Genomic DNA, 24788 nt, shown 5'->3' with positions numbered 1-24788 from the left:
TCAGATATTTCAATAATATTACATTGATTTTGCAAACAATTCCTCTGTCCTCCCACTTAGTGTTTACAAACACAGGCTGGAGAAGGCTGCATGGGTTAATAAGTCTTGTGCCCAGTGATGAGCAGTCATGCAACAGATTCCCATCCAAGAGGATGGGTGAACAGAACATCTAATTCATGTGTCCCAAGAGCTACCAGTCACAAAACCATTTCAGACAATTTAATACCAGATTCAAGAAAGCTGCAAAGTGCTGCAAGAAGAGAGCATGTGAAACATGGTGGTGAAAGGCACAGCCTGCTCCCGACATACTGCAACAGTGAGGGGATTACATGGAAGCATCTCAGCAACTCTAAGACATCAGTCACAATTACATGCCACAGACAAGTTGGCTCCCTGTTTTCCTAGAGTCCCTGCCAATCTTATCTGATGCCCAAAAGCACTAGGATCGTGGATGCATCCAGCACAGCATTTTATCCATAGCTATAGCCACTCCAAGACAATTCAAAGTAAAGTCGAAAAAAGCCTGCCAGAAGCCAAACTGTATGTTGAGGAAAGGAAAAAGTATCCCCAGCCCCTGCAGGTCACCTGTGGAAACTGAAACACCACACTAATGTTAAGTAAGGGAAAGGCCAGTGGAATATGCATTTGTACAGGTACAGCCCTAGCAAGGGGAATATGAATGCCCAGTATCTTGAATGAGTGTTCTTACTGACTGTATTGAAATGCTGAAGTGGTTCCATCATTAAGCTGGTGAGCAGAAATAATGAGCACAATTTATAATGAGATGGGCACATGTAGACACACACACACGTGCAAAGGCAGAAATTCTCTGTGTCAGTGAAAATAAGACTGGCCCTGAATTAATTTAGGATTCATTAGTTCACAGAGCTCATCATGTCATATCATGAGATAGAAGTTCAACCCTACTTATTGTTCTACTGACATAATCTGTTAAAGCATTGTTTTTTCAGTTGATGCTAAACTGTTCTCATATGACAAAACTCTTCTATAATAATTTGAGTATCTGATACCAATGGGCTGTTATCTAAAACATTGATCTGTCCATAAAATCCCACCCTACTCAGCTTTTTATCTTACCTTTTGCCTATTCAGGACCTCTGGAAAAATCTCTCAGGAGGTGATCAGACCCTGCCATAAAACAGGTTAATACAAATTACCATACTTTTTGCAATGGAAACCACAAATCTTCTTGGTTAAAAAGTACACATTTATGGAAGAATAAAAAATAACTAGATGGTGTAGTTTTCTGCTGAAACTCACATCAGTCACTAGGCTTGTTTTGAAATACTGATCAAATTGGTTGTATTCCCGACCTGTAATAGTGAAGGAGATTTAATCTAGTAAATATCTATCTAGATGCCCAGCTATCAGAAGGCATTTTGACAGCAGTGCAGTGCATAATGACAGATTACTGCACATTGCCTGTGCTGAACGCACTCCCAGTTACTACCAGTTCTACCAAAAAGCATTACAGCTAATATGGGGGGTTGCATCTGTCCAATGCATTCCTTCTGTAGACAAAAAGAGAATTGTTATTACACTCACTGTGGTTACGCTCTTAAGATGTGATTTGATTTTGAAGGCAAGCAATAGCAAATAAATATTGTTGTTTTCTTCCAGATAAGAACTTCCTCATTTGTAAGGATTCTGCTTGTTGATGTGGTTGCTGAGCTGTATTATTTAAAATAATGTAGCTGGAAATTACAGGTTTCTTTGGTAATACTGTGATAAAATTACAAACCATTTTGGCAGCGTTCAGAGGAAGATAATGGCAACCCCTGGTAATGTACAGCAGTCTGCCAAAATTGCTGAAAAGAAAGAGGAAATTTCATCTAATCCACACAAATTGAGTGTGGGGAATATCAGGCTCTCTGAAAAATGCTTGGTTTAGTTCTGGTGTGTAGCAGGTAGCTATCCAAGATGAAATATATGTATCTCAGATCATCTAACCATAGTGAATGCAGGATTGGTCTCAGTTGTGTGTTTGCAAATATTTTGTGTAAATTCAAAACCATAATTGCCTTGTTTTCCTTATTGTTTCTGCTCACCATTCAGCCTAATCTCTCTCTTCTTCTTGTGTTTTCTCACTCTGGCAATCAAGGGTTTGTCATTAATACAGTTTAATATCTCCTTTATTACCCATTTTTTATTTTCTTCTCCATCCCATGAAAACTCTGGCCAATTGAAACCTCTTCTCTATATAGTATCCCTTGCTATGGACTTCTTGGTAATGGCTCCTTTACCTGCTTGCAGAGTATGCACCCCATGCCTGTGCATGCACCCCATAGCTGTGCATGCACCCCATGTGTATGCACCCCCCTCACATGCAGGAGGAAAACAATTTTCAAAACTTTAATTTGCAATTAATTAATGCATTCTTTTATTTGAAGATTACACAGTGCTAGCAGTTCTCCGGTTCCTTTCCTTTCTGGTCAATAGCAATGAACAAATTTCAATAAAAAGTATGGCTTTAAGTTAACTTTTAAACTAGTTTCAGACATACATAAGCAAGAGTAAAACTTTGCTTTGGGAGGAACAAATATGACATGTATTCATATGGCTTAAATTCATTTAATAGTATGTTTTTCACGTATAAAAGAGCATGCTGCTTGGTAAGCATTAGTCAGCACACCATTTGTAGTTCAGGTGTCAGTATTTTTTGCTGTTACTGTGGCAATAGGCAGTGTTACCATAAGCCTTCCAAAAGCTTGAAGTATTTTGAATTTTACTGATTTCAAAATGTCAATGGGATTCCGCTTGCCTTTTCTAGAAAATGCTCTGCCAAAGAGGAAATCTGTTATAACAGTTATAACTGTTCGGAAAGGTAAATATTTTGACAGAGTCATAACCTCTTATAAGAAAAAAGTATTACAGTCTTGAGAGTACAATATAAAGTGGAATAAAGATGATTTCGAACAAATGTATAAAGGAAGAGGTACTGTAGGACTGCCACTTCCTTTCATGTAGGCTCCCAGTATCTCATAATGACCTAGTCCCTCTCAGAAGGCAAAGCAAGAGCTGATGAATATAATTGACCCTATAACAATTTAAATTTCCTGGCTGATGTGATGTAGAAGGTTTGGATCGAATCTATTGAAGCAGGATAGCAGGTTTGGATCAATGCTCTTTCATATTACTGTAACAGTTAAGCATCAAAATTCCTGTAAATATTTCTTGTGCAGTTGCCAGTAATTATCCATGTAAACCACAAACAAATAGCTTTAAAATAATTTAAATCATGAAATCAGGCACCTTCTCTGTGTTTCTCAGTTATCCAACATTTATCCTTTATTCTTTCCTACTACTGTCCACGTTTTCTTCACCACTTTTCCTTCAATCTTTATCTAAACACGTTTGTTTTTGAAAGGGAGTCGCTCCTCAGGTCTGTGGTCTTCAAAGGCCTTTCATTTAAGAAACAAATGGAATGCAATGCATGGAAATGGGACTGTGGCTACTAGATCTATAAACTAATTGGGAAACACATCACATTGCTTCTTGGAAGAAGACTGGGATGAATAACGAGTGAGGCCTTTGTTTTGGGGAAGTGAATAATATTTCATTTGCCTAAGACAGCAAAATCTTAAGGTGGTTGTGTGGGCTGTGCATGGGAACACATGCATGTGAAGGGCTGTGACTGTACTAGCCTGAGAATGATCGTGGTGAGAACCTCCAGAGGACAGTAAACATATGCCACCGGTTGTGTCAGTTTCCCAGTAGACCCTTTTTAAAATTACTTCCTCCTGAAAGTACCCCATACCTTCGTGCATTTGCTTTGTAGGTCAGCTGAACTAACCACAACACACTACTTTCTCATTTCCACAAAGAAACATGGGCCTTTTCTTTTTTACTTAAGCCTTTCAAATAATCAGAATACTGTAGTGATTTGTAGTATGCCCATTGAAATCAAAACCACTTTGGAGATAGATTAAGTACTTAATTGCTTTTGCTAGTGATAGGATTCTCAACCAGTTGTTTACTATATTCCAGGATATGCAATCACCTAAAGACTACCAGAAAGAGAAGAAAGCAACAACCAGCTTTCAGAAAAGTCCTAGGTTCAAAATTTGTTTTGCCATGGGAATGTCATATTTCTAGTGAATCGTATTTGTCATATATGTCATGTATCCAGTGAGCTAACTGCCATATTTCCAGGGACTGTGCTGTCTTACAGAAGACCTGGGTCTTGTTCTGACTCCCTGGGAGCCTGAGCAAACACTTTCCAAGACTTCAGCCTTTAGAGGAACTCAAAGTTGAACCAGGTACAAGTGTGATTCTTTTCAGTTGTGTAAATTTTAAGTCATTGAGATGCAAAAGACAGTGGAGAAGACAAACAAATTCCTCCACCTGGATGGAGGATTTTCTCTGTCTGATACAGATACACAAAGAATCCCAATCCAAAAATCCGTAAACTGCACAAAGACCTGTTTCCCTAATGGTGACACATATTCAACTTGGGGAAAAAAAGATGTTGCTAATGAAAAATTATTCATAATACAGATATTCAGAAAAGCAGAAAAAGTAGGAAGAAGTGGTAACTAAACAGATCAGGAATGGCGAAAGACAAATTAGCTATGAAATTGAGAATAAAAATGTCTATAGAATCTGAAGCTGAATATACAGTAGAGAAGCACCTGAAGTAAAAAGAGTCTCAGACCCTTTCAGAAGGATTTTGTTACAGACATAATTCAGGAAAGAAGGAATTCATTTAAGGCACTTCTTTAATCACCAGATTCTGTCTTACAGGGAAAACGAGTCCTACAAAAATAATTAGGGGCATGGAGTGAATTCATTTACAAGGGGAAAGATAACTAGTTATCTTCGGTAGGTGATGATTAAGAGTGGGAAAGGGATGCATAATAAGAATTTACAAATATTAGAGGCATAAATATCAAAACAAAAAGCAGATTATGAATATGCAGTGAAGTATTTTTAAATCCAAGGACCAATGTTTGGGCTGTAGGTGACTTATTTACCAAGGCAAAAACTACATGATATAAAGCCTTTTTCTAGGTAGGTTGCCTATTCAAATCTGTCCCTGGCATGACATGACTTCATAATCTAAAGACTACTTAAGATTCTAAATAACTCCTGTTTCAGCTGGAAGTGTCTTCATTACAAAGGCTGAAGGCGGGGCAGGCACTGCTGCTTGTTGCCTTCACAGACGGAACAGCAAATGGTGTATGCAGCCCCTTCCCCGGGCTGCAAAAGTGGGGTTTATTGTGGTGGGAAATGGAGGGGACCTTGTGCCATCACTATGTACTCGCACTTTTACTTTGTCCCATGGGAGTGTTGGGATCTTATTTGTGTTACACTGGGCAGGTAATTAGTGAAACAAAGTGATTTTATGGACACTTTTCTGCAAAAAGTTGCACACATATTAAAGCCAATGGGAAAAGGTTTGCAGGAACAGATTTTTATTCATTTCACTGACATACAGAGTTATGGATATGAAATTTCAGATGGAAAAATGTATTATGTTCCTCTCTAATATAATCCTAAAGTCTAAGCATAACAGAAGTTCTGTGTTCCCCACTGACACCCAGACCAGCACTAGGCTTTATCAAAAGTGTCTCTGCTTAAAGTCTAATCCCTCTGCTGCACTGGCCAAAGCCAGCATGACAAAGAAGCACTGCAAGCCAGTACCATCTTGCGTGCCTTGATAGCCATGAGACAAAATCACTCCAACTCTCCAAAGCTCCAACCTGGTTTGTGGCGTAATCTCAACTGAATTGCATATACAGGCATATACATGCATACTGTATGACCTATGTGGACATCCAAAAGAAAGGCTAAGAAAATAATAAAACAGTAACAAACAGTCATAGCAGGTAGCCCGGATGCTTCTAGCAACATGCATAAGTGAATTAACATGCTCTTTAAAGCAGGCTGGTAAACACTCCCTGTAGCAGAAAAGAAAACCCTGCTTTTTAAGCTACCTCAGATTTGACAAAGACAATCTGCTCTGTAGACCTATACTAATTCAGGTGACACAAAATGCCTTTCTTAGAAAGGCTTATTTAGAAGAGGAAAACAAATAAGTCATTTGTTATATCTCAGAGAGGTTTGTAGCATTTCTTTCCATTGCACCAGAACACACTGCATTAGGGCTCTTTCAAGTAAGTATTGTTTCACTGTGAAAGGTTACTGAAACTTAGAGTTTCAGAGAAAATGGATTTGATAATAATTAAATACATTCCAAGTAAGAATAAGCTTATCTCCTCTAAGAAATATAGCAGTATATTTAATTTCCCAGTTCTCAGGTTCTTTTCCAGACCAGAACATGTGTACTCCTTTTAAGCAGAAGTCTCCACTGGTTTGGGTTTTACTGTCTTTAATCAAGCAAATCCACTTCCAGCATCAATTAAGATCTGAAGAATTAGCACTTAGTGTCATAAAAGAATGCATTTTAATTTCATTTACAGTACATAAATTGATGACATAAAGCAATCTGCTCCCTTCATCTTCTGCCCCTCTCCTGCTCCCTCCATGCTCCCATCTGAGTAATATGGCTCAGAGCAGGAAAGGTTAGAATTTCAGTACCTGTGTGAATGAAGACTTTTTTAGTATGATACAAGGTCTCCTTTTTTCATGGTTTGAAAAATCAGAATAGATTTTTTTTCAAGTCTCCTTTACATAGTTACTTCTTCTCAGTGTAAAATGTGATCCAGCCATGTTTGAATCATCTTCCTTATTGATAACAAAAGGTTTTTAAGGGGAAGATGGAAGAATACAGGGTTACTTGACTGCTACTGGTGCTCTAAGCACAGATTTTAAGCAGTTTCCCCTAAAACGTCAGAGGTGTTTTGTTTTGTTTTAATATATCCACAAACAACAGAGTACAGGGAATGGGGAGACATTATCCCCTGTCCTACCTGCAAGTGACTGCGTCTGCTGGCCAAGTGGTTTGAAATGAAACTGCTCCATGCTTGTTTTTCTGATCAGTCATTATGGTTTAGACACTCTCTTTGCTGCCACATGCACTCCTAATATCCATCTTACTAGCTGGTTTTTGTTTGCAAAGGTGGCAGTGAACATGCTTTGGTGATATAAAATTGCATACCCATCCTGACTTGAAAAGAAGTTGCTTTACACCAGCTGAAGATTTACTGAAGAACAGATTCTTTGCTGGTCTGGGGGAGGCTGGATGGCTGATAACAACCAGAAAAAGAAATGTCATTACTCATTTTGCTCTCCATTTTATCAGCATAATAATGCTTGTACTGTTCAAGGCTTCTCTTCCAGTCCTTTGCTGTCAATACATTTCAAACCCAGCATCTAGCAGTACAAGACAATTAAATCCCAAATTCACTTGTCAGAGTGTTCCCTCTATGTGACTGCCATGTTCTGGAGCCAAGTTCTTCAGTTTCTTGGGTCTAGTCCAAGAGGAAACATTGACAATAAATAACTATGAAGATCTGTATGCTGGGAATTAAAACAATACCTATTAAAGGGACTCCATGAAAATGATCCTGAAATGCATGATGTGAAAATTAAATAAAACCTGAGAGAATACTAAAGTTGCAAAAGAATAAATGGAATGACTGCTGAGAAAAACTGAAAATGAGGTGCCCAATGTTTTAAAACTGTTCAGATTTTTGGCAACTTGCACAGTAAGTGAATGCTTTAAATCAGAAAAATTCCAAACAACTTTCAGTTGCCTTTAAGCATATTTTGGACTCAGTTCTCAGTGTGGACAAATGTCATGGAGGAGAAGAAATCTGGCTCAAAGCTATGGCGTATGAGTATTGAAAAAATATGCACAATATGTGACTTTCTATTATATTTTTAACAACATTTCAAGGTTGGATACATAATTCATGGCATTTTGGATATCTTGTGAGAAAGTACAGTGTTGTACAATGTCTGGATCAGCATCTCTTGGCTTGGGAATGGACGCATACCTATGAAACTTTTTCAGTTCCTTTAAAACTGTTTTGAATGTAAAATATAAAATGCTATGATCCAAAGACCACCAAAAAAAAAGTAAATTTTCCTTATTCCAAAATGTGCTCTGAATCTGCCTGCATTGTGTGAGGGAAGGGATTGATTCTTCCTTCATATGGAATGGGCTATTTAGAAATATAAGGCAAAAAAGCAGCATGCATTTCAGAAAATTTCTTCTTTCGCAAAGAAGCGATCACCTTGCAGAAGGAACCACACACTTTTGGAGGGTTTATTTGTTGTTGTTGTTGAGCTTTTCATCACAGCAGCAGCCCTAATGAAAGACAGGGTAACAGACACCATGATCAATGGGCATCTTTGGTTTGGCATCACACTGAGCCTTGTTTCTAAGGTGAGGTTTGGACAACCATGTCCTAATGCCATGGGTGGCACTCATGCTGCTTTTGCATGTGGCTCATGTGGAGTATGACTCCCTCTTGAAGCACCTAAAAAGAAACAAACCTCAGTTCCCGTAAACTCCTGTTTTGTTTTGTTTCGATTTGTTTTTTTTTTTCCCTTAGGTAGTTTGAACTTGTTCATTTCTTGCTGTTGGAAATGAAAAGAGAGTTGTGCAGTTGTATACAGCTCTCAGTTGCTGCAGTGCTGGTGTCAACCTGAGCTAAAACACGAATTGCTTTTCTAGGCTCACGCAGCCAACAATCACTCCAAAACCAACCGAAAGCAGAGTGCCATGAGAACACTTGAGCTGAAATCCCTTTCATCTGTGCTGAAAGGCTTTTGGCGCAGTGTCAGCCAGTGTCTGCTGGTCCCACCAGTGCCAGGCGGGTCTGCCTCCTGCTAGAGATGGATGCCTTGCAAGGGCTCTTCACTCTTCTCCCCCCCCCCCCAGCCTCCAAAAGCACGGTGTCCCTGCAGCTGGGGCACCCACCGCCCGCCTCCCCACAGGGGCCATTGGGGTTGCTCTTCATCACGATCTGCTTGACAGTTGTCTCTCTACTGGAGATACTCAGGGAGGCCCTTCAGTGCGAGACCCGGCTGTGGGATAAAAGCCACACGGTAAATAATAGCTGTTATTCTCAATCCTGTATACATAGAGTTTAAGGCATTAAAAAGAAAAGAAGAAAGGGAGAGTGAGTGCTGCACTGCATGCTTAAGACTTAAAAAAAAAAAAGCTGCTAGAAATGAAAATAAGGAGTAGGTTATGTCCTCACCCTTAGGAATGGAATATTCCTTTAATAACTGCTTTCCTCAGCTACTCTTACAGCAATTTTAGACTCTGGTGGTCTTGCTGGTTTTCATATACTGATAGTGGACTAAGACGAAAATGGGACCAGTTGAGTTCACACAAAGCCTGTTCCTTCCTTCACATAACCCCAAAACCACATCAGAAACTTTGAGGTCTTCTGGGCCATTATGTCCCTCCCTTCATGCTACCTGTTCTCCCCAGCATACTGATATACAGCTGTGCAGCATTATAAACACCTGCCTCAGAAGTTCTTTCATCCAGATATTGGGGGCAACTGAATCCTGGGTCTACAGTTCCTCACAATGCGCCTTATTTCTTTCTTGTATCATACGATAAGTAGCTTCAACATTCCCCATAGCTCAGTCCTGCATGTTGTTCCCTTGCAAAGGAGGTCATCAAGAGACAAGCTTGTCTAGGGCAAGAAGGAGATCACCCATACTGAGATGTCTTGCTTGACTGTCTTCTAAATAACCTTCTCCCATAAGTACTATTAACACTAGGGAATGCCAAATTAAGAGCAATGTGAAATCTTTGCAAATGGCGACTAAATGATGGAGACAATAACAATGTAAATAACTTGGTAATTTAAATAGCTGGTTTATAAATAAACCAGAGTCAATATATATTCCTGCTAGTCTCTAAAGAAATTAGACCAGTAAATTCCTGTGAATCACAATAAGGAACATATTTTGTGCATTTAAAATAAATCTCAAAGCTGCATGATTAAGTACTTTTAATTATTGTAGAGTGGTACAGGCAGGAGCTTTATATATTATATCTCTCCAATCAATAACAGAAGTGCTTTGCAGGAACTGATGCTGTACTTTTGCAAGAAAATAAGTTGTACTTCAAAAGAAAAATTCGAATGCTAACCTTAATTTGTCCTTGCTAGTCATTTTATTTGACATGCATCTTAAAATTCAGTTGGTTACCTCATGAAGTATCACAGTGCTTAGAAGAATGTAGTGGACCTTAACATGTGTAAAAGTGGAGTGGGGTTTGCATTTTAGCTGTACCTGATAAAGAAAGAAAAACACCCAGAAATATTTGTCTTTGACTTTACAGCAACGTGCATGAAAGCAGAGATAATTTCTCTAAACATTCTTTTTATTTAAAAAAATATGAAAAGGTCTTGGCAAGGTGGGCACTTGAGAGCGGTATTTTATTTTAAAAGAAATGAAAAAATGCTCACAGTAGGCAAAATCCCCAAATGGAGCCTGCAGCCCATTGCATTCAGCAGGTAGCCTGGATTGTTAGCATAATAGTAAAACTCCAACAGCGACACACGAAGCAAAACTTTATGCATTTTTAAAGACAGCTAAAAAAAGCCCTGAATTTGATTCTTGGATTCTTGTTTTCAGACATGCCACTGGAAAAATAAGCCAATATATAGTCTTAGTAACTAACATTAGCAGCTTGGACTTACCTCGGAGATACTCTGTGCAGGATGAGCACTTGAGCAACACTGATCCTGTCTAAGGTCACTGTAGATCCATCTTTCAGATAACCCACTTTGGTTATGGGTGGCTTCATGTTTAAATAACCACATCTGCCCCTCTGTGGCCCCTTGCAATCATTCTTCTGCTGTGCAGTCATTCCTAAAACAAGTTTCATAATCCTCCTTACCTGAGCAGCTAGTGATTATGCTATTAGAAAGGAATAGCATCCTCTGAAAATGGTTTAGTGGCCAAAATACAGGAGCACCTAGTTAATGCTGCTGCTGACTATGCTCAGGGAGCCGGTTGTACACCTGGGGCTGCTAGCAGAGTTTGACCCAGATGTGTGAGAGGGTGGCTCACGTCCAGACCTGGAGCTATAGTGCTAAACCACATTAGCTTCTCAGTGATACAGGGCATTTTCTCAGGGGAGCCTACAGTTGCTTGTGGCCAGTAGCAGAGCCCACAGCCAGGAGTGCTTCCTTAGCTCCTGGTATTGTTGTGGGTTTTGTTCTGGAAATGGCCACTATTGCTCATTTTGTCATTTCACAACTCAGGTGTCTCTCAAGATCCAGCTGAGTTGAGGATTACTCTGAACCCACTGGAAATGGGCATCGCCTCAAGATGGCTTCAAAGGCATTTGAGCACCCACTTTCTCATTTTTGTCATGTTTAGCACATCTGGCACAGTCTTTGACCTTTCAGCAGCTGGCATTTCAATGGCACCTCTGCACCAAGGTAGCCAGCAAACTTTGCAGACACTGTCCAACTGCCCCAGGGCAGCAGTTACCAGTGGTTCCTCAAAAGCATGAGGCAGCATCCAGCCTGCACTGCAGGAAGGCTGGGGATGGGCAGAATGAAATATGCAATTTTAGATTGACCCAGGGCTAACATTATCCTGAGACAAAGTCCTTGATAATTGTAATGATGGTAACAATTCAGGAAAAAGCCTCTCTGTTAGATCTCATTCCAGTGTAACATCTTCTCACTACTGTATTGAATAGCAAATGGTTGTGAGGAGGTGTCACCTGCCCAGACTCTCTGTTCCAGCTCTGCCCCTGCTTCCCCTTTACTCCGACAGGGTTCTGTGTGCCCTGGCCCAGTCCTCCCTGGGATGGGAAAGGGGTTGTCGGTGGAAAAAGGGTTTCCCAAATATTAAGATGCCTGCTCTGAATTTCACTCTGTTGCCTCCATCTATATTAAAATGCCCTGCCCAGATAGAACTGGAGCCAGAGGGGATGTGATTTCTTGTTGGATGGTCAGCAGCAAAGCAGCACTTTCTTCAAGAGCTTGGGTTTTGGCTGTGAGAAGGAAGGACATTGATTTCAGAAGACGTATAGGGACATCCACAGGAGCACCTTCTCAGCCCAGTGCATCTATCCTCACTGTCTGATAGAGACAGATGTACTGCTTCTTAGCAAAAGGGAATTATTTCCTGAACAACAGCACTCGCTGCAGCTCTCTTTCTTTGCCTACACAGCCTGCCAGCCAAACTCCTCACAGAATGACTCTGTTTGGTTGACAAGAGCCACTGTGATCACAGTCCAAGGCAACATGCTTGCTGTTCACAGGAAGCCTTGGGTTAAAGCACAATTGACCTTCAAAACCCACTAGCACAGGCAGTGCTTCACCAAAGTGAAATGCAAAGCTAATTTATGAATGGGGCCACTCATCATCCACATTTTAATGAATAAACGATGTGCCCATTCATTATTTTTCCATTTTCAAGTGTTAATAAACAGCCTGGTGATAATTAACTGAAATTCTACCTTTATAGAAAAGTGGCACTTCATAAATATCAAATTGTGCTATTATCGTACATATCTGCTGGGTTCCCATGAATATATAAATTCAGCAATTACCTCTGGAACTATTTGCTAAGACATGAAAGCAGGTTAGTGAAGAAGAGGAAAGTCATACGGCAATTAATATTTGAGAAACAAACAGAACGTCCTCCTGATTCAAAAATTCAATGACAGTAAACAGGACAATGCAATCAGGAAGGAAAGCCCTGTCCTAATCAGCAGAGGTGATTTTTCACATAACTCGAGATGTGGCTGAGCGAGTGGTGGTGAAACCTGCCTGCAATCAGCAGATCAACGCTTTAAGGCACTGAGCACTTGAAATTCCTGCCCAAGGAAGCAGGGTCTGGAGTCTCACAGCTGTATCAGAAGGTCAGTTCTCTCTTAGAGAACAAACAGAAGCCCCAGAATTTTTTGACTTCCTTGAAAATTAACCTGTAAAAAAAGAAATGAACTGACCTTTACCAGGGCTGGGGCTTGCACATCGCTGGGAGAGGTGTGAGCTGCTTCTCTCATCTCAATGAGATGCTAATTTCCTTCGTCTCTTTCTGCAGGGAGACACTAGGTCCTACTGGAGCGGGTGGCTGTGGGAGCAGGGTGCAAGTGGGAAACGGGACCCTCCTTGGCATGTGGAGCATTCCTGAGTCACCAGGAAAAAGGAGGGGGCAAATTTTCCTCTGAATTTTGATGAGTTGCAGGGCAGAAGGGAAAGAGCTCAGGTCCCATCAGGTTGTGATTGTCATCCTAGTCTGTAGTGCCTTGAAAACTCAGCAAGAGTAGATGTTTGGAACAAGATTTCAGAAGGAAATGGAGAATACAGGAAGTGGTGCTGGCACAAAGACAAGTACAGCCACCTGTACTGTTCAGCCTGTGTTGAACCTAATCTGTTTTGGGCTGGAGCATGTTGGAAGTGCTGGAGCACGTTGGGAGGTCTGGAGCTGGAGCTCCCCTGCAGTAGCCTCAGCTGCATTGGTGGAGACTGTAGCAGCACTGACGTGGCTCACTTGAGCACATCATAGCATGGTGCCAGGCTAACCAGTGGGGTCTGACACTGAGACGCTATGCCCAGGTCCTTGGTTCAGCATCTCCATCACTGAGTGGTGGTGGGGGACACCTGCAAAACTTGTGAGTAGTGGCTAGTTACAGCAGGGCAGAAGGATGGCACAGACATCTTAACTAGAGGGTTAGCACTAATATTTAATGTGCTGCTCCCTCACGTTGAAAAGAAGTGCCATGCCCTCCATGGGGACAGTGCTTCGTAAAGAAGCAAGGGAGGACGAATAGAGGGAAACAAGGGATGAAAAAAAGCACTGAGACAGGAAAAGGGGGAAGAGGGATTTCTGTTTTTTCAGACATGCTGCATGGCTTACATTACTATATCAGTTTCAAACCCAAATCCTGACTCTGGGTCGTGGAACAATGAACACAAGGACTGCCTTCCCAGATGCACAAACTAGATCCTATGGTCAGACATCTACTACTGAGCAGTCACCCGTGTGCAGCAGTTTTCCACCAGGCTGGGTGACGAGGAGATTATCTCACTCACAGCAGGTGACAGTGTTGATTCATGGATCAGCCAGCCCTGGTTGCTTAGCTATGCAGCTGCTATCCCCCAGATTCCCACATCTCCATACAGTTCCTGAAGCCAAGACTACTCCAGCAAGGGAATGCACTAGGCCTAGAAAGGCAACTTCCTTTGATGAGGACCTTTCAAACCTCTTTGACCTGACCTCACTGACAAAAGAACCCTTCAAAGAAGATGAACTGTTTCATGTGGCAGCAATTTCTCATGTCAATCAAAAAGATTTTTTTTCTTACAGCAACAACTCTCTATCCTTTCCCCACAAAATTATTCATTTTAATACAGCTATCCTCCTCTCTACAGTGAACACCCTTGGGTAGCATCTTCCAGCTTCTCACAGACACCCTCTTCAATTCGAATTTTCATATTTTATTTTCTTTAAAAAGGGGGGAAGAGGGAATGAATTGAGCTTTCTTTGATTAAGAGTCTTCTTTTGCATTTTTAAAACACATATCTTCTGAAGAGCAAGTTTCTGCATGAGCTCTGATGGTCTTCTGAATATCTTTCAAGAAGGAGATACTCAACTTCCTTTTTTTTTTCTTTTTTAAATGATTGAATGTTTGACCTGTTGGCCTCCAATTTTTAACTCAGTTTCTGCCTTAAAATATTGCTGCAGCAGTATTTGAACTTCTATGACATTGGGAGATACAAGTCAAACAAATATCTCTGATGTTGAAGTAACCATTAAACTTCAATGTGGATCCATAACCTTGAACCATATTTTAGCCAGGAAGGAAATAATATGGATGCACAACTAGGAAGAAGCCATAAAAGCTGCTTTAAATGACCTACAATAGATTTTCATCACATAAAATTGTCCTGTGTTGAAAGGTCATTCTCTCACACTCTTCCCATGCTCAGAGGGAGCCTCAACCTCCTGTGTGACTCTGGTAACCTCTATATCTTTGGGAAGGAGAGGTTTCCTTCCCAATGATATAAAGCATCTGTCCTGATCCTTGAGCAGGAAACACAAAAGAAATGCTCTAGCAGATTAGTTCAGAAGGAAAGCCTTTATCTGTTCAGAGGTTTGGAACACCTCAAGAGCTTCAGCAGGGATGGATGGTTGGTCAGGGAGTCAATGAGGTGGTCAAATACACACGCATGATTTAGTCATGTTCTCATTCCCTGCAGTTTCACGCTCAACCATATGGCCATCATTACCCGAAATGTGCTATATGCGTATACGGTGAGCACATTTGTAAACAGAAGGATATGTAATGCCTGCAGTTAGGACTAACAGCCATTTCCACTTTTTCACCTGCTCCTAATTTCTTTACTCTTCACCTTCTCTTTTGTAACTGTCAGTGTGTTCTCAATTCTGTAATTATTTATTTATCCATTTATTTGGAAAATTAGTTGGTTTAGGTATTTTTTTATTTAAAAAAACCCAACACTTTTTAAAATGAGGTCAAACTTCCCCAGGCAAACAGAAACTGGACATTTTTGAGAAAGAGGATGTGTAGGGGAGCAAAATGTGCTTCCTAAGAGCTGGTGGAAATTAGCTGTGATTTGAAAAAAATTGTACTTTATTTCTTTAAATACCCTTTTTTTTGCATGCTCTCTGCATTTAATAATGTGCTGTGATCACAGCCTAGCAGTTCTGTGGGAATGCCTAGTGTGGGAGTATATAAATCACACCCTGCTTTTTGCAGTGGTTATTGGAGTTGCATGGAAAGCTTTCCACTGAGCTGCCAGAGAGATGCTTGTCAGTGCCTATGTCCAACTTTTGTCCATACAACTCTGCATATTTATCCGTATAACCCAGGAAAATTTACACTAAATGCAAAAAATTTGATCTCAGGTTGTACCATCTGAACAGTCCCAGGTGCCCTGGTGTTAACAGACCTAGGTACATGTCAGAATAGGTCTATTCTTGTCATTTTTAAGAAATAATAAAAAAAAAATCCATAGGAATTCCCTTAGAAGATTATTAACATAGCAAAATTAAAGGTTCAAAGGCAGGGAAAAAGGGTAAAAGTGGCAGCTGAACTTTAATCCTTGTCTCTGAATTAGGCTTTTAATTATGCCATCAAGCAGTCCTGTGCAGAATCCCAGGTCACTGCGAACTCTGAAACCTGCTGATTATTTCTTGCACTGTTATCTGCTGGACACCGTGGGATGAAAGAGTGGAATCCTCATGACTCCACAAGTCACAGTTAAAATGAAGAATACAGCTACAGGCCAAGGCTTGGCTTGAGCTGTACCCACAGCTGCAGTTTTCATAGAGGTCAGTGTTACTTTTACTAATGTGTGAGGGAAACTGAGGCTGAGTTTCATCTGTTGGTCTTTGTTTATGTGGTCTTTACATTATGCCAGAACATAGCTAACATAAGTATTTTTTTAAAGGGAAGATGAGCGTTTCCAAGAGTCTGTAGCTGAGACCTTTTGTCAGAGCTCTTTTTGCAACCTTTCTTTGGAAAAGTAGGTAACAAGAATTCTGATCCAGTTGTCCAGTGCTGCAAGGAAAAAAAGAAAAGACTTAAACCTGTACTGCCTGAGATTCCACCTATCTCATCCCTGATCATTTCTTTAATCCACCGGTGACTGAGGTAAATAAGTTTTACCGACTGCAGCTCTTGGATATGTGAGTTTATTAGAAACTGTGAGAAGCAGCATCTGCAAAGCAAATAGGGATGCAAGGAAATGCTGTGCTGAAGATTTCCTCAGGGAGGAGCTCAGCGGCAGGAGCCTGACCCAGCAGTTGTCTGCGGAGAGATTTGGTTGCCAGCTGGCCAAGCAGGAGATGCTCACTGGCCAGCCGGTCACACCCTCATCCCTTGGGACTGGCCAGGGCACACACTGCCATTTGGGTGGCACGGGAAATGGCAGAGAAGTGACAGTGCTGGGAGAGGTGGAGGATGAGAAGGGGAAGATGCTGTGGGAGGGTATCAAGGCCATAGGGAACACAGTGGAGTTTTGGGATGGCTGGTGGGAAGGAGGAGGAGAATAGGAATATAGGACACAGTTTCGTAGTAAACTAGGCTTCGTTAATAATGCGGCTCTCAGAATTGCTTGTTTTCTAACTTGCAAAGCACTGTCAAGTGCTGCCTTTTTTTCTCTTTTAGACTTTTCTCCTCATTACTGTGTTCTTTCCTTTACTGCCATCCCATGCTGTGACTTTGATACTCTGCTGTGAGTCACAACACATTCACTGACGCTTTATATTTTGAAATGCCTTCACATCAGCATTAATATAAGAATGCATTTTGGCACAATAATTGTATCCAGCTATTGATCACATAATCAATAGTGCAAAGTTGGTAGAACCTTTGCTGCTATTTAAATCAAATCATTAACCAAAGCAATAAAACCATAAATGGATAGATTTAACTGTCCTAACAGTTGCTTTTTATTAAAGAGAAGAAGGGGACTCAAGTTTGGGGTTTCTTTTCCTCTCAGTTATATAAAAAGCTGCCAAATAAAACGATTTAGCAATACAGTTTAACAAAGCAACTTAACAAAACAATAGAACAATAAAACTATTTGCTCATCTCTCAAGCAACCCCAGGATTAGGCACAGATTACCGCAGGTGTCAGGCTGGGTCCCTGGGAAGCTGTGGGCAGCAGTGGAGGGGACTGCAGGTCATGTCACGCCTGGACTGCACGCGTTACACACCGCTGACATTTCCATGAGCTTTGCGCTGGCTCTCGCAGCAAAAATCAAGCTGTCTTGATTTTTGTCTTGACACACAAAGGCTGTGTCTGTGCTGCTAAATAAAGCAGGGCTGGGGAGCAAGCTGGCTGTTCAGGCTACTTAGCTATTAACTGTTAGCTCACACCTTGGCATGGCCTTGATACACGCTGGCTTCTCTCCCTCAGGGAGCTGTGGGATGCGGCTGGCCCTTGTGCTCAGCTGGCACTATCAGGGATGGCACACTAGGTTTGGCTCCCTCTGCCCTGAGGGAGCCCACGATGCTCTCTCCAACACCTCTGCCCGTGCAGTAGCAGCACAAAGCCTGTGTTCCTTCTAGGAAATCATCACCACTGTGGGCTGCAGACCCTCACGATTCAGCGCCAAACACAGCAATGACAAAGTTGGAGTGCCATGTTTATGTCTTAGGTCTGTAGGAGCACCCACAAGGCCCAAGAGAGAGTCAGAGCTCAGTTTCGCACAGCTGATAAGTCTGTGCCTTTCTGAGCCACAGAGCCAGAGAACAGCTCCTGGACCTGTTTGATTTAGCAATACAGGTACGGCTGCTCTGGCTAGGGGTGTAAACATCTCAGATGGAGAATACTTCAGCAAGGGCACATGAACTGGTCCAAGGTGATGCATGAAGCCTTCTTACCGCATTTAAAAAGGTTTATGAGCTTTGATATTTTTTTTTTTAACCTAGATTAGCCTTTCAGAGATCTGAAATGAACTTAATTTTCAAACACTGTTAATGATCAGCATTATGGAAACTAAGACCTTTTATAGAGTCTTACACCAGGCATCTAGAAACTGAGGAGCCTCAACTCATAAGTTACTTTCGAAATGCCTGGCTTGAATTTCTGGCTCACTTGCTCTCTTCCTTTCCTATATGATACATCATTATGACATGTAAGAATTTCTCACTGCTGTACTTTCTCCAAGACCCTGAGTTCTTGCTCAGTTTAGAGGTGAATTACTCCCACTAATGGTATAGGGGTTTAATCAATGTAAATTTTAAGTACCAGCGCACATGAAATGAGAAGCAGACGACCAGAGTTTCGGGGCTTGAGAAAAAAAATCACACCAGCACTGGCATTCACTTCCTTGTACTTGCTGTCAAACTGACAAACTGACAGTAAGACAGTGCAATATTGTTTTGCACTCTTTTTTTTTGGGGGGTGAGGCTGTATCGGCTATGATGGACGTGAGCACATCCTTAGAACAGTGCTATGCTTCTGAGACTACCTGTCTCTGTGGGGTACTTTAGGAAGGCTGTGCTTTTAAAAGGCTGGTTAGAGGTATTTGAGATAAGATGATCCTTTACTTTGGTCCCTTTAAGTCTTCTATTTATATAACAGAAAGAAATGGTTTCTATTTACCAAAATTGTTTCTGTTTACGAAGCCAGCCTTGCACTATGAGCATCGCTCCCACAGTTCAGGCTTTCTGGTCTTATCCCCTCAACTGAGACTTGTCCTGATTACAGGCTCTCCTGCCACCTCCCCTCCTTTTCTTGCCTCTAGGGTCAGCTGAGCAAAAGTCGTATCACAGCCCAGGAGAAAGGAAAAGAGGAGAAGTCCTCAGAAGCCAGCTGCATCAGGGCAGTTCGTAGCTGCTTCCCAGGCAGGGCAGCTCTCAAATCCCCCTCGCAGGTGACTTTCCCCCCAGGGCTGCATGAGTTTTCACAATTCATCTGGGGCTTTTATAGTCAAAGATCAAATCTATAACCCAGATGTTAATTTAATGTACAATGTAAATGTAACCTGCAAGTATAATGGAGAAGATCCAAGTCTGGACCCTGATATGAAACATTTTATATGTGTGCTTTTAGAGCCATGAGAAGACCATAAGCAGTCCTTCCCTACCACTTCACAGATCTTTTTAGAATCTGACTGCAGCATCTGCTGGCATTGTTGTCTACATATATGTAATCTTTGTTTTGCATGCATATTCATGCAGTAGGTCATTTATACACAGCATAAACAATAACAGACCAAAGGCTAGATGGACCCCAACAGGGGTAGGCTGAAAAGAAGATTTAGTGCTTTTACTAACAATATTTTGTTGGCAATTTGACAGCTTTGACCTAAGCCAAGTGACAGCGTTAGGTGATACACAGTATGCTGACAACTTATTACATAAAGTATCATGGTTGGCTGTCAAAAGCTTTCTTGGAATCCAGAAATATAGCTCTGGCCAATTTTTATGGCAGTGAAAATGTGTTCAGTAATTTCTACCAAGGCAGTTGTTGAGTGGGGAGGCTGAAAGACAGGACTGATGGAGAGTTATTTGATAACAACAACAACAAGTTGTCCACCTGCAATCGGGCAGGTTTATCCACATGGTTTTATAACCTTCTTGGCAGTGACTCAGACATTACAGGACAGTCCAGACAGTTCCCTTTTCTTTCTGGGAGAAAACATAATCCCAGCAAAATTAACACCCTACCTATTTCCTCTTTAATATAAAAATGAACTTGGGAGGAGTAGCAGTGCATAGGAATAATGAAGCAATGTCAGTTGGATTGTGTGCCTCAGAAATACAAAGCACCCCATTTAAAATCTTGAAACTGTGAGGACTGAGGGCCAGTGGGTATTGCTCACCCTTGCATGGCTTTGGGAAGTTTAAGGGCATTAGCAGAGCCAGTTATTGGCTCTGCTTTCTTAGTATTCATTTGGAAATACAAAATCACAGTTCTTCATATTATTTTTCTGAAGCTTTGCTTGCCATAATAAAGAGATGATTCTTTGACTGTCATGCAGTTTTGTCATGCAGAGAAGAAGGATAAATATGACAGCAACAGTCACTTTTGGGCAGCAAAAGACCTACGTGGCTTTCCTGATCATCTCTCCTCCTGCTCTTGTTAAGTGAAGGGATCAGCATATGCTCCAGTAGCTGGAAGGACATGCAGTGCTTCGAAATGGGCAGATAGCTGCACTGTAGTGTAAGTCTGCAGGCACATGACTCACATACTCATCAGCTCAGCTATTCTTCCAGCTCTGCTCAGATCTGGGCTGCTTCTTCTTGATGTGGCTTTTGCTACAGCAGTTGAATTCTCTGAGTTACAGAAGTTCACATACACTTTTGAAAATAACATAACAGACACATGCTCACATATATAAATCTTAATCTTGTTTTGACGCACACACAGAAATTGCTTTTGTAGAAAAAGAACATTACCCTAGGGAGTTAATTTAAATTAGTGAGATTTAGGCTGGGGAAAAAAATAGGAGGATCTACTGTTCACAGATGCATCAACAGGCAGCTGGCACCTGGTTTTGGTCCCTTGGGTTTGATAGCTCTGCTTTGACCTGGCTTGCGGGATGCGATGGGGAAGCAAAGTGACACAAGGCTGAGCTGAAGAGAAGGCACTGTGGTTATTGGCAATGGCCTTTCTTTTAAATGATGCGAACCCATCTCGGTACAGCCTTATAAAATGAACTGGTACAATGAGTGAAGCAACCACAGGCAAACGTTTTAGCTGCCTGCACATGATCAGACACGCAGACCCCTTCTTCTGGCATGTCTAGCACAGTCTTAATTAAGAAAGTCAGGAGCTGGAGTTGACAATACAGTATCACATTTCCCATAATGTGCGAATTGATGGTTTCCTACAGTCAGCGCCGACAAAAATCTTCCCTTCACTCCAAGTTCAAAGTAACTGTTGAATATACAGATGGGCTATATCTACACCTTTCCCCTCACAGAAAAAAAATTGCTTTTGGCGATTAAGAATTTAAACTGTATTGTGAGCGAGAACCTTGGCCATTTTAAGGAATAAGGGTTTCCTTAGAAACTGGGAAAAGTAGTTTAGGAGCAGGCGTTTATGAGGGCGAATATGTACACCATCAATTAACACCTTGTTTCTTTCACAAGTTCAGTTATATTTACAACACTGCTAGGAAGCAGTGAAAGCAGACAGTTTTGTATGTGCATCAGGGCTGTGAAAGATAGACTCTGTGCTACCAGACAAACAGGGATTCACACCATATGGCTGGTTCAGGAGTTTTGACCGATTTAGAGCAAATGCATAGTAATTCCCCACCAAGACCAGGTTACAATGAATATTAATACAGATCAGAAATGACACAGAAGTGGACAGAGATTGTGCCCAGATCACACACACCCCCACAGCCTTACAATAGGTTTTAAAGCTCTTTTCTTGGCAAAGTTAGTGGTTTGCACCTGATTTCATGGTACTTTACTTACACTGGGACTCCATAAAATCCCACCCAATGTTTCCAGCTCCAAGTGGCAGATCATCAGCTGCAATTTGATATCCAGAAGAGTTCATAGGTTGAACATGAATAAAAAGCAGCCAAACAAGCTGAGAGCTCAACAGCTCACTATGCTGAGGAGGCTGCAGACACTGAGCTTGGCACTGACAAACACTGCTGTCATTCCTACCTTTAGTGCTTGTTTTATCCAGAGATGGTTTTATATCAAATGTGGTGTTGGAATACCAGCACATTGCACATACATATCCTGAGAGGCTGCAGTACTAATACATTACAAATAACACAGCAGTTCAGCTGACAGGCAGAAGAGTAAACCATTGTGGACCCAGCTGGCATAAAATTAACCCTGGTTTTATCATGCTTTCACTGAAGGAGATTTATTCCCCTTCTTTGCAGGAAGATAATTCAGAAGATAGTTTATAATTGCCTATGAGAGTCTCCTGAATTCAATTTCTGATCAGCTTGTGCAGTGGAAATAATGAATAATTAGGTTTGAGCCAAAACCTGAGTTCTGTATTTGTTGCTAAAAATGTACATTTTGAGTTGTAGTCCTCCACCTCTCTTGTTTCAGAGATGCAGCACTGCATTCAGCTCCGTAGAAGGAGCCATTGAAAGCTCTGCTCCTCAGCTGCTGGAAGAAAGCCGTTTTGGAGATGACAGCTGAATGGGGTTGTATCCCAACAGCTGGGTGGATCCGATCTGAGTACTCACCGCCTGCAGAAACATAACGGTGTAAGTCTCTGCTGTGCTTAGGGTACGTTGATCCTCTCTATGGAGAGATTCTGTTTCAGCTGAAAAACTGTAACCATATGAGTGAAAATTTTTCATTCAGTGGTTTATTTCAGGATCACTGAGCTGAAAGAATTCAATTAAAAACAAGTCAGCTGATTCTGAGGGCAGGTTAGTAGAATTACTGTTTTCCTGTGTTAAAAAACATAGTCCTATGTCCTATGGTAGTAGGACAGTAGCGATAGGACAAGGGGGAATGACTTGAGCCTGAAAGAGGGTAGATTTTGGTTATATATAAGGAAGTTCTTCTGAGGGTGGTGGGGCACTGGCACAGGTTGCCCAGTGTAGCTGTAGCTGCTCCATCTGTGGTAGCGTTCAAGGCCAGGTTGCACAGGGCTTTGAGCAACCTGGTCTAGTGGAAGGTGTCCCTGCCCATGGCAGAGGTCTGGAACTAGGTGATCTGTAAGGTCCCTTCCAATCCAAACCAGTCTATGTTTCCATGAAAAAAAAACCCAACAAAAATTTATTTGAGGAACTGTCTCATGCAAATGCTCTGGATTAGTGCCTTCAAATTTGGCAGGATGAATGACTTTTCTATACAAGATTTGTTTTTTGCAGTTATTCTAAATATTCTCATGCATAGGTCTTTTAAAAGCTATAATTAATACATGCCCTCTAAGAATCTGTTGGATTCTTTTAAACTGAATCATTAAGCATGTTGACATGGGGATTTTCTTGTTACTTCTTAATTTTGATGCATTCTGTATTAGGATTTTGACTATCACTGAACTAGAGTATTCATGTGGTATGTGGTGTTTTACTTCCAAAGAGAATACATCAAGGAACATTAAGTTATGAATTAAAAACTTCAGCAATACCTCAAGCTTAACTTTCCCATGCCCACACAAATACATAACAAACTGGGGGAAGACAACCAACTATCTCAGCAATTATATGCAGTTTAACTTCATCTCCCTTGTTTGGCATGCTTTATTTCCTACATGTTGTTGTATTTCCTAAATGTTGTTCACATTCTGGTCCAAAGGCAGTTTTTCTGATCTTCTCATGGCTTGCAAGATGCTCCCCCTATATATGCTCTTCATATTCCAAATGCGAACTTGATTTTTGCAACTTGATTGGCAGCAAAAAGGAATGAAAAGACTACCACAACCTGGAAACCATCTCTTCATCTTGAGATCCACTGCTTCATCACTGCCCACCACTTCCACAGCAGAAGTCAGCCAGAGACTTGCCTCTTTTTAAAATACAAGCTTATTTCAAAATCTATTGGTGTTATGGCAAGAAGCCCCAACACAGCCATTTACTGCATTTGCTGCAGATAACCAAGAGGAGTTCAAGTTCATGAGTTTTCAAGAAACCTCAGCTGTTGCATAACCTATTTGTTAGATTTTGATTTTCCCACCTTTGAAATAGTCTCATTCAATGTCTGTGCAACAAGTGGACTGTTTATCCACTAACAAAAGAAGAAAACATAACAGACCTAAAATACATGTCCTCAGAACAAATGCCTCCACCAACTATGGATGCCAAAATGACAGACATTTACGATTACATACGGGAGGAAATAAAACAACATGACCAGGCTATGGTTTCTTTCGAGCTACTGCAAAATTGTTCCTTGAGGATAAATGCACGTAAAGGGCCTCCTCCTGAATGGGATGTCTACAACTGCATCTTCTGACCCTGTACAAACATGACACCTCAGCTTGAGAAAGTACAATAGGCTTAAAAATTGGAACAGCCTATGACAGCCCGGCTGAGACAGACTCTGTGAACCGCAGGACTTGCTTTTCATCAGCGAGGCCGTTGTTCACCTCCTGAACATTTCAATCAGCCCGCTGGCAGATGTGCTGCCGTACAAGCCTGCGTGCTCAGCCCCCCCATGGCTTCCAGAGTTGTTTGGCAGCACCACGGCAGAAGTGACACAAAGATAAATGGAAGCGCGAAAGCTATATTTATACAGCATTTAAACATATGGTATACTGGAGATTGAAGGGCTTGCTGATAGGTGACACTGCAGGTTTCAATAGGGAGCACATCTAGTAGAGGCCTTATGCCTCATTCAGGTCATACGCCTCCCATGACTTTACTTCAGGTTGCTTGTTTTGCCTGAAAAACAGGGCTTTATTGTGAGTAAAATCCAGACAATAGTGAAGTTTGATCCCTGATCAAACAACAAAGCA

The sequence above is a fragment of the Neopsephotus bourkii genome, unplaced genomic scaffold (genome assembly GCF_033783945.1).
Source record: "Neopsephotus bourkii isolate Nb327-2 ecotype Australia unplaced genomic scaffold, CSIRO-AGI_Nbou_v1 NB_1511, whole genome shotgun sequence".
Classification (NCBI taxonomy): Eukaryota; Metazoa; Chordata; class Aves; order Psittaciformes; family Psittacidae; genus Neopsephotus; species Neopsephotus bourkii.
Note: the sequence above shows the minus strand (reverse complement) of the source record.